Below are 11513 nucleotides of genomic sequence, written 5' to 3' on the forward strand. Positions count from 1 at the left end.
CAGTCAGTTTTAGGAGCTCTACGATAAGCTTTAAGACAAGGCTTCATCTCTCCAATTTCAGAAAATAAACACACACACACACACACACACACACACACATTCTCAACACAAGTCCTCTGGTCCTTTGCAGGGGAGGGTTGGCAGCCCTCACCAATCTATCACCTGGTGCCCATAGCTACAATTTCACCCATATAACAAAGAATTATTTCCCTCCACCATCACAAAATTCTCTCAAATTCTTCACCTTCCCTTAATTTTTTTCAAGTTAAGGGCTATTAGCTTCTTGCTGCTGATTCCCTCATGTTGGTTTCCCAACTTTCCCAACTGCCCACAAGTGGACACAACTGCCATTAAGAGGTTAGAGATCAAGAGGAACTCCCAGGCTGTCTGTGCTCAGCAACATGCGGGTGGCGTGGGGCAGACACTCACCAGTGGGTTATAAATCATTAAAACCAGGGTATGGCCACCAGCAGGAAAACAGCTCTTATGCAACTGATGCTGGACCCTTGCCCACTCAGAAACCCAGTAATGAGAGTTGGGAACATAGGGCACAATGTAATACGATCTAGATGAAATAGGTTACCTAACGTATTTCATTGGCTATGTTGGAACTGAAATGAGTAATCATCTCGGATTAAAGTGGATTTAACACAGATCAAGAGCCTGTGCACACTCTCAAAAGCAAGAGCTACGTCAAAGCCACCACCTCGAGAGAGAGCTTCCTGTCAGCTTTATGGAAGGATTTGCTGTTACAACAACAGGATAAAGACGTGGCCCGCCATCATCCTGTGGCACCAATTCTCTTCTAATAAATCTTTCTGCGGGTTAAACCCATTAGATTCAGGAGTCTTGTTAGGTTCAGTGGGAGACTTTTCCTTTGCATCTCTGTCTCCCACTCTGTTGATCCCACTCTGCCCCATTAACTTTGCTAATTAAAACTTAAGCCTTCCCCATGGGGAGATGCTCCATTTCAACAAGCTCCAGTTCCCACATTCATTACGAACTCCGGTGGGAAAGAAGACACTGATAAGAGGTTCCCAGGGCTTGGTTTTTTTGCAGGTGGACAGGGTGATGGAGGAGACAAGGCAGCAAAACGGGTAGTAAAGGGTGTAAAACTGTAAATTACACAGCCAAAGAATCAGCAAAGGCTCTAATGGGGTTACATAAGCCACTCCAGAGGGAATATGAGGCCACGTGAATATAGTTAGGTATAGCTGTATGCTAAGGCAAGACTAGCGTAACACTACAAACAGTTTCACACAGCACACTCCCCCTCACACATGCGTACCTGTCAGCATACAACAGAAAAATTCATACACTGATACCTAGAAACATGACAGGTATTCAAATCTGGGCCGCGGGTTCCTCGTTACAGCGCTCATATTTATACTTGCTTAGTTCTTCCTCTCGTCAAAAGTTAATTGATCAATTATAGTCTTTAATTAAAATGCTGTAGTTTTGCTAATGTGATATCCCAGACCTATGTGGGCCCCATGATGAGAAAGGATTAAAAATCAGAAGCCATTATGAGCTGCCAGGTCAGATTAGATTGAAGATAATTTTAGAGCAGCAGTTGAAGGGATGTCGGGTGGTGCATTCCTATCTATTCCCAAAACCGCTCAGTGATTAGTCAGGGCTTTAAATACACTTAGCGTCTATTTGAAAAGGAGCCAGACATGGCGAGTTAAGAAGTTTGCCTCTCCACACACGCACATTAAGGGTACAGGAAACTGTTTTTTTCCAAACAGAAAGAAACCTGAGCTGAAAATACTGACAAGAAAACAAATGGAAAGTGTTATTTGTGCTGAATGCTGGAAGAGTATAAACAAGCCAAATCTGTATTTCATTATCTGTGTACCTGAACGAGCCACAACAATGTACATGCTAGCTAGCAACATCTTTAGAGTAAACATGTTAAAAGTTAAAAAAAAAGAGCATCAATGTCAATTCACAATTTATTTGGAAAAACTCACCTGCTGCTGAGCTCCACCAAATTCCCACAATGGAGCCCTTGCTACACCTCCTGCAGTGATGACCTGTTTACTAGTCAAGTTTTGTTCTGTATATAGTTCTGGGTGAAATTCACGCTGCATATAAATTATCTTTTTACTCTCCTTACTCGGCTTAAGTTCTTTATATGGTGGAAAACTGGTCAAAGTCACAAGTCTCTCTCTCCTGTTGTACTCTTTGCAGTGTGGAACACTTCACGAGAGTCAGCGAGATGCCCTCTTTCAGCAGAAACTAGCTGAATTTGCCCAATGACCTGTCACTCAAACATCAAAGGCAATGTCCAGGAACGATGAGTGATCTGTATTTGGACTTTTTATTTCTGCCTGTGACCAAGCCCTGTGATGATGATTTTGAGTTTCTGTATGTGTATTGTGTCTGACAGGAAAAGTGGTGTATGATACAGATTAAATTCCACTCAACTCCAACTCCTCGAGTGTTTCCAAACACATAGAAACAGTGAAGTATAAATCAGGACAGAAACCAATATAGCCATGTTGTTAGGACGTCTACCGCTACAGCAAAAATCACTATTACAGTAGAGACTAACCAGTGGAAAACAGACACAGAGCAGTATTGCGGTATAATGAATAACATCAATATGAGCCAAGTGACCGTGGAAATGACCAGTTATCAAATAATCGGTAAAAATGTCAATATTGTGCAGCCATAGATGGGAACAAAAAGGGCTTCATTGTTAACAGGGACTGTTTGCCTTAATCACAAGTCCAGTATATCACCACAGGTCAACCCTATTAGCTGTTGAACTTTTTTGACGATAACTTTCACTTAGTTGCATTATCTGGTATGTGTGTGTGTGTGTGTGTATATATATATCCAATCTGTGAATATAATAACTGCCACAAATATTTGCTTCTGACAGAGAAAGTCTCCTCTAGCTGAAAAGAAAATTTTAATCTAAGCCTCCACTTTAGCAAAGAAGGGACAAAGGAGAAAATGCAGTGGTGTTAACAACATGTCTTTGACATGCTTATGAGCCATCCTAAACAAACCAATGGGGAGCGAGGATCCTGCTGACAAGGCAGATATATAACGCCACAGGGACATCAACGTGATGGGCTTTTATTTACAGCTTGCAAGTAAAACAGGCTATTCGAAAAGAATGTTAATATGGTAAAAGCACACAACTATGGACCTGGATGCGTCAATTGTACACTGCACACACACGCACTCACACACACACATTGAAAATCAATTTGTGAATCAGTAGCTGTGCGTCATGGAGCCAGAGAGTATCATTGATTTCCCACAACAAAAAGAATTCTTTACCTTTACTCTCTGCTCTCCTCCTCCCTTTAGCTTCAGTGCTTTTTCTTTAATGTCCGTGGTACAGTGCTTGTAGAAAATCCTTATATAAACAAACATTCTGACAGCCAACAATCAAAATTTCAAACATTGTTTTCAGACCGTTACAGAACTATGACTAATTGTACTGCTATCTGATTAGATACGGCCTATCCATATTTATGGGTAAGCTATTCATATTATTTATCTTTATTTAGAGTTTCAACACGACACGGTTAATAACAGGCTTACAGCACAATACTGTTAATACAAGAATCCTTCTGAAATTTCTTTAGAGCACCACATAATCCTTTTTTTAATGAAAATCAGGCCCTGCAAAGTGTGAACATTTATGGTAAATTTATTAAATAGCTACATTTTGGGACAGTGACAGCATCAAAATGCCTGACAGAGGCATTCATTTCACTGTACCAATATGAAGCACATTCAGTAAATTTACCATAAGAGATGAGTGTGTGCCAGAGCAGATTTTTGTTTCCCTCACTTAATCTCCCACACACCTGTCTGTTTATGTGTGAGTGAGGACCACTTTTCTTGCATGACAGTACTGGTTTTTGTATTATATTTCCACTGTAACACGGACAGTCTTAGCCTTAATAATTAACTGCATTTCCCAATTATCAATGGATTGTGTCAAAGAATACTAGTGCAGTTAAAGCATCCCAACACAAGTTAAAATGTAAAAAACTGCTACCATGATACAGCAGGAATTGATCTTAGTTCATACAGTAAATACTTTAACAAATGTGTTAAACAGTGTGTCATTTAAGGCTTCTACACAGCTTAATCATGGCTTAGTCATGGCTTAATATTTAATCAATATGCCTGATTTGTGCTCTTCTCAGGACCGTGTGGCAGTCTAGAGACTGTGCTTGACTGACATGTCCTCAACTATCTTGTTTTGTCACCTGTCATGACGGGAAAATGTGTACCTTTATCACTGGACTCGTCAGTCGTGGTCGTGATGGGAAAGACCAGCTTAATTGGGGGGCACGCAGCAAACGAGGCGGCAGGTGTGAAGTTAAATCTCTATCAGCTGCTAATCAAACTATAGCAGGTAGTAGGGATGCTGTGGTAAACTTTAATTTCATCTTTTAATTAATTAAGTGTTGGCAGAGACAGTATACTACCTTTCCATCTGGATTCAGTCGGTACAAGTCACATGAAATAAGAGTTTATTAGTCTGCATCAAATGCAGTGGTGTTGATACACATGATATTTTCTGCACTTGCTACACAGACAAGTTGATTCATATTGGCATAGGCTGAACGTGCTGTGTTGTGTGCTGAATAGAAATGTAGTGGAAAACACATCCAAGCACCTCAAACCAGCACTGTGCCTTTCAGGTTTTGAAACATACCCTCTCTTATTATTACTATAGATGTGTAAATCCCAGCATAGCTACACCCAACGTCAACCTGAGATCTAATTAGCCAGAATAACTGAAAACACTTACGTGGGTGAGACAAGATTTTTCCCCATTTGAAGACAGACACGCTATCATGTCAATTAGGAATCTGTGGTGGTAACAGAGGCAGAAGTTAAACTGGAAGTGCTAGGGTGAGCACATGCTGTCTGGATAAGAAAATAAATCGGCATCAAAGTGCAGGTCGAAAAAGACTCAAGCTGAGTATGAATATTTTCTAACTAATCCTCCCACAGCTTGATTGTTTCAAGTGGCCAAGCTCACCTGAGTATTGCTGAGCAAAAATCCAATCAGGCATTTTTCAATGAAGACACGCTGACATGTCACAGAAGGAAAAGCAGCTTCAGCTTCAGGGTGTTGTTATTGTGCATGCTGGCCTACTGTCACACTGTCACGGCTTACACTTGAATAAAACTGAGCCATTGTTAATGTTCCTTGCAACACCTGTGCTGTTCCTGCTAACCAAGGCTGATCATATAAGTTGATTGACATGGTTTACTGCTGAAATATTTCAGACGTGGCTGGACATTATCTTTTTCTGACCTTTGGGTGACCCAACTCATCTAGTCATAAAAGTCAAGACGCAGACAGAGAGATAAAAAGATTAAATATGTTTCAGGGGGAAATAGAGAAAACCAGAGGGGAATGAAAGAGTGAATTTGTGCTTTACTTTTGATGTTCTTTCGTGAAAACAACATTAAAGCATGCAGAAAAACTGTATATGACTGAGGAAAAACATGGGGTGGGGGGAAAAGAGAGATCAGATTGTTTTCGACTAACAGGATCTGATGATAATTACACTGATCATCTTTTTTTTTGACAAACAGGATCTGATGGTAATTACACTGATCACTGAGCTGTTTCTATCTGATACTGTCAGATAAAAAGGTTTCTATCTCGCATTGGATTCGCTAAAAAAGGAGAGTACTAATTACGTGTCAGATACCCATCATCTCTTCCCTTTCACACATCTATATTTCTCCCTCTCTCCTACCTTTAAACAGGTTTTCATCTATCCCTGACACCCATGATGTTTTATTAACTACTGTGGGATAGAAGTCACCTGAGCTGACCTGGAACAGATTGAGGTAAGGACAAGAAGTGTGATACCCGCAGCTATGCTTTGCCTAAACTCCAAACACAAGCAAATATGCAAGCTGTTAGCCGCGTAAACATCTTGGCACATGAAACACAGATGCATTCAAATACGTGCAAATGTGTGACCACACAAAGCTGAGAAGCTATATTAAGAGAGAGTCCTCAAAATGTGTTCTACAAACACAATGATGTAACCTGATGTCTTATGCAACCGGCCTATTTGGTAATTGATTCATGAACCAAAAATATTCAGGAAGGCCTGGCAGCTTTTATGAAATACTTGAGTATAAATTGTGTAAACATATGTGAATGTGTCTGCTGTTGCATGTTGGTGCAAAGTCAAACATCCGACATCTCTCCAAAGGCTGCACTGATGAGATAATGAACAATGTAAGCTTGTTTGATCATCACCAAGTGCCCCATAACATCCACTTATCATCATATTAAATTTACATTCAACAAACATTTATTTCATCTTTGACTCCGAGCTGTACTCCTCCTGCGACAACGAAGACAAACTGCACAACACGTGTGCTGCAAAGAACGCCGAGAATACACTGATCCAATTGAAAGCATGACTCAGTGGCAAGCCTGACATTCATGTGTATGCCTATATGCCGTACAGCAAGTAACATTCCTCAGCAGCTGACAATAACTCACTTACACAAAGTATTCACTGAATTATATCAAGGCAGACCCAATGAATGTCTTTTCCCACTGTAATTTTGAATTACAGTAGGAAGAGTAGCATGGCCAAACTAAAACAGCGAGCAACTCGCTCCTTTAAGCTCTTTCCAAACATTTCACAGCTATTGTAAATTTACCGTTGAGTTTAAGGGCAGCTGAAAAAAGTGAGCTTCTGAAGAACGATGGAAAGAAGGGCTTCAAGTAACAGTTATTTTAATTGCCAATTAATCAGCCACTTATCTTCTCGATTAACCATATGGTCAGTAGAACTGTGAAAATTTTGAAAAACGTCCATCTGTTTCCCAAAACCGGTGGTAAAACTGCTTTTGTGTGACAAAAGTACAAAATCAAGAAGAAACCAGCCTGTCTCTGTTCCTTTTTGTTTTATTTCAGTTTTTCTACAAAACTGCTGACAAGGCATTCTTGTAAAAGAACAGCTTATATACCCTGCCATAATAAATAAAGGGTAAATACATAAAATCTGATAGAAGTGAAAACACTGAGTTTTGCGATTTTTGCCTAAGAAATTAGCCTTTAATGAATTAGGAATTATTGTCAAAGCTTCTAATAATTAATTTTCTGTTCACCAATTACTGATCTCTAGCATAAAGTAAAATTTGCTGTATGCTTGTATTACTCAATATAGATAGCTAACGAAAATTAGAGGACTGCAAATAACATTTATTTTCCTTAAAGTTAAATGACATTTCCGAGAATGGTTTATTTGTTGTTAGCTCTACAGATTACCGCAAATAGCACAAAATGCCCATCACAAGTAAGACAAGACTAATCATTTCAGGTCTAGAAAAGGAAACGGGGGAGTCTGTAAGGCTCTTGGTTCAGTTCAGGTGGACACTTAGTCGATTGATTATGTCTATAATTCAATAACAGACTCATTAGTCAAACATACGGCTGGAGAGATGTTTCACCAGGATGATAAGAGTACATTAAATTTTCGCACATCACTGCTGCGCCTGTAATCTCTGTATGCATAAAGCCATTGATCTCACACCCACACTGACATTTACATTTACACACACACACACACACACACACACACACACACACACACACAGACAAAAGGGTTCAAGTAAAGTGAGATAGATGTGGCAGAAATGATGTAGAACTGACTGGATGCTATAAGAATCTGGGTTCAACTGCTGATCAGGGCCGTGTGTGTGTGTGTGTGTGTGTGTGTGTGTGTGTGTGTGTGTGTGTGTGTGTGTGTGTGTGTGTGTGTGTGTGTGTGAGCACACTATGTTCTTCATTGGTGTTTGACCTACAGATGAATAATGGAAGACACAGTGGTGTATAATTATCTATATTTGTATTCATGGCCACAGGAGCTATAGAGATGGTGTACAAAAAAAGTTGACAGCAACTTTAAATTACACCAGGAACAGTCTGTCAGTCTCTTCATACAGACAGAAACACAACCTGCAGAAGGATCAGACAGATCATATACAAGCTGGATTCATCTTGGTGAACATCTTTTAAAAGAGCAAGGTAAAGTGGTTAAAGTGGGTGAAGTAATGAGAGCAGTCATTCAAAAATATGACAAAGAGCTACAATGTGAACTCGCAAGAAAAGTTGCTTGTATTGCCTGCCTGCGTTTTAATTTGAGTTTCTCTTTTATTTTTCCATTTGCATTTCTCAGTTTTTCTAAGTTTGGTGATTAACATAAATGGACAAATGTCCCAAAGGCAAGCATTCTTGTGATTGCTCTTCTATAAACGGTCATATCCAAGGGTTTGTGAGAACAGATTTGTTTTAAATGTCCAAAATTGACTCACTTTTAGTCCCCAGTATGAGTCAGGCCCATGGAAGCATTAAGAGAGTGAGATTAAGCTTTGCCGCTGAGCTTCCTCTGCTGCCAATTTGTCCCTGTGGCCACTCTGGGAACTGCAATGGAAAAAAAAAACCAACGGCCCAAAAGGGCCCCACAGACCACAGGACACCTGCAAACAGGCTCAAGCATTTAGTATTTGTGTTATGAATTTTTAATCAAAGAAGGGTTAGATATGTGTAAAACTTTCCCAGAGCCTTGAAGAGACATCTTTATTTCCATGTCGTCCTCCCTGTGCAAAGTCCACGGGTCAAGCGGGAACATATGGGCAGAGTCAGCGGGAGAAACACTAATGCTTGTGAGTGGACCGCTGTTTGCAAGGTTGAGAATGAACACTAAATCTCAATTTTTAAGTCTTTCAAGTGCTCAGAAAAAGTGGAAATTTGAACATTTTCATGACAACTAAACAGATCGATCTGCTGAGGAAGATCCTAGGATCTGATTAAAACCTCCAGAGTTGCTATTGAGTGGACCTTGTTATTGTCAAAAATGAATTTTTTTTTTTAAATTACACCGCTTTGTTGTTTAATAATATTGCTTTGTCAGTACACTCTCTCCACCACCTGCCTCATATCTCAAGCCTAACATGATTCATATTGGTGTTGCGTAACAGTTACATAGAGAAGCCTTCTGAGAGTAAAGGCCTCTTTGTATGCAATATACTGGTGACATGTAATGCTACAGAAACCAATAATTTCCGTTTGTAACATTAAGCTTTGTTCCTTTTGTATGTGTGTGTGTGTATAGCCACTAAAAGGGTAATGTGAATGTGTATGCAATTTTGCCACATGGTTTAGAAGCCTTCTGAGAAAAAGAGAAAGAAGGCAATTTATTGAGGTCTCATGATCACAACTTTAACAGCAGATAAATCTAATACAATCAAGGCTGAGGGCTCTGTGGTTATATGTCAGAGTGAGAGAGGGAGACATGTGAGGGTCATTAGTAGGCTCAATGAGGAGCCCGTGGGCTGACAAGGGTGAATATTCTATGTGAATTCCCCCCTCCCGCTCCTTCTCTCTCTTGCTGTGGGTGTATGGTTAAAGGAACACAGTGGTGTCACTGTTTACCTTTTTGCCAAGCTCCATCACTTCTCTGCAAAGTGAAAAATACCAAAACCTCCTCTAAGGCTAACTCTCAAAACAATGTACAATTTATTTGAGTCTTATGAAAAGAAGGCAGCACACACCCAACAAAAATATTTTCAATCCAGAGGCAAGGGAACAGATGGATGAAGTGAAAGAATGTGAAACCGAAGGAGAAGCATGCTTGTTTTGTTTTTTTTTTTTTTGGTTAACAGATTAAAAATTAATTTCAAACAGCCTTTAAGGAGGCTTCATGAAGTTGGCTGGTAATGTTATTAGTCACGGGAGTTTTAACAAGAACTGGCTTCCTGTCAAACATTTGAGAAATAGGGAAACAAATGCTTTCGTTGTGAGATCCTAAGGTAGTTTTACATACTACAAGAAAAACAGACAAAAAACTAACTTAAAGTCATGTTAAAGCAGGGGCACAGAAACAATCTGTATTTGCTGCTGCTGAAAATTGGTTAATATAGCCAACCTGACTTCAGGGTTTTTGAAGCATTTTATACTAGAAATGCCCCCGATTCGTCACAATAACGCCATAATGCCACATTTATGAAGTACGATATTAGTCTTATTAAGCTACAGGGAAAATTAGCAGTAGTGCTACATTACACAGAAAAGGCTATGTAATTAAAAGAGCAAGACAACAGTTTAAACTGTCATCTAGTAACGACACTGATAATGAGATGAGATGAGATGCTTCATGATCGGTCTCATTCAGCTAAGCTGGTAATTGACTGATCTGCTTATATGCAATAATTAATCACAACATGACGTTGCTAATTTAGGGAAAAAAGTGTGGGGATATAGATTAGCCGATACATTATCAGTAAAACAGATACAAGAGTCAGAGATTCACACCTCTCCTTCAATCCATCCACACCATTCCTACACTGAACACAATGTCGGAACCACCAAGTAAAATGCTGGTTAAAATCTTTACATTGCATACGCAGTCTTCAAAAAAGAGCAACTGTATCATAAAATATGCCGATGGCATCTTAAACCCACGTAACAGTAGTGTTAGCAGCTAATGTTGCTTCCATCTGGCTTCAGCTCCTCCCAGTTACTGAGGGAGGAGCTTTGTTGTTTTATTTATAGTGGAATGCACCCGTACAGCGTTACTGAAAATGCCAAATTCAGATGGGTGCCAGCGAGTCAGCTAAGTCATCTTTCTTAAGGACTGGCTAAGTCCCTGCTTCTAACCTCGGTTTAATGCAGATGTGAAAGCTTTTGGTATGAGACCATGTAAAAACTTTTTTTTGTAATATTCTTAGCATATCAATTCTAAATGTGTACATAATTATATACTGTACTATAATTTTATTGTATATTATTTGAAGTAGTTGTGGTGACTTTAAGTCCTCTCAATCATTCTCTTCAAAATACCAACAAAAACGTTGGTAAAGAGCAAGTTGCTGCATTACTGACCATGAGGTGGAAAAAAAAAAAATCAATATTGAATCTCCAACGCAAAAACAAACAAACAAAAAAACAAACGTGCAACAAATTTAGCATATAGATTTATACATGGTCTGGTAAACAGCAGGTCTCATCTACAGCAGCAGACTGGCGTCCAAAAATTTATGTCAAATGGATCCTTGCAGAACCTTAGATGTTGAAAGTATTTTCCTTCTGGGTTACCTGTGTCCAGTAATATTGAATTAATAATAGTCAAACACTGGTTGAAAGATGTTCGATCTCTGGTCTCAGTCATGTAATTTTATGAAAAAGCGTAAAGAGGGCACTTTTATTCAAAGTGCTTTACAGTACTATGAGTGCTTGCATTTGTAAATATATCTCAGTTTCAGTGACAAATGTTTTTTTGATGAGAAAAAAAACTGAGCAAACAAGTGGCCTCTGAATCCACTCTGTCACACACCATCGCCCTCATGAAACCTGGCGAGGACTATAAATTGGTTTTCTCCAGTTTGTTTGCCTATTTATCCAACACACAACACTGATCAGTGTTTAAGTAAAGGAATTAAGGACCTCAGCACTACACCCCATCCCATTTACTGCATTTACATTCATTTAT

This window comes from Toxotes jaculatrix, chromosome 7 (genome assembly GCF_017976425.1).
Source record: "Toxotes jaculatrix isolate fToxJac2 chromosome 7, fToxJac2.pri, whole genome shotgun sequence".
NCBI classification, from domain to species: Eukaryota; Metazoa; Chordata; class Actinopteri; family Toxotidae; genus Toxotes; species Toxotes jaculatrix.